Here is a 366-nt window from a genome sequence, read left to right on the forward strand (position 1 = left end):
TCTTCATGCTAATCTAACTATTGTTCAATAAAAATACTAAAAATATTTACACCCATCGTTTCAAGATATCTACTTCCGGTTGGTGTGTTTCAGGGCAGAATGTTATCTATTTTGTGAAAAAAAAAGATGCTGTAAAATTACTATATGCTATTTTCATTACTTATATATTTTTAAAGAATTTTTCTTAGTAATTAAATAAATAGATAAGTCAATAACCATGTTTTGACTTTCACTTTGGTTTTTACTCGACAGGTAATTATAGCTGACCAATCGTATCGACCGATATACATTTATTGTCAGATCAACCGGAAGTAGATACATTGAAACGAGGGGCGTAATTTTTTTTAGTTTTTTTATTGAACAATA

Source organism: Lottia gigantea, assembly GCF_000327385.1.
Source record: "Lottia gigantea unplaced genomic scaffold LOTGIsca_66, whole genome shotgun sequence".
NCBI classification, from domain to species: domain Eukaryota; kingdom Metazoa; phylum Mollusca; class Gastropoda; family Lottiidae; genus Lottia; species Lottia gigantea.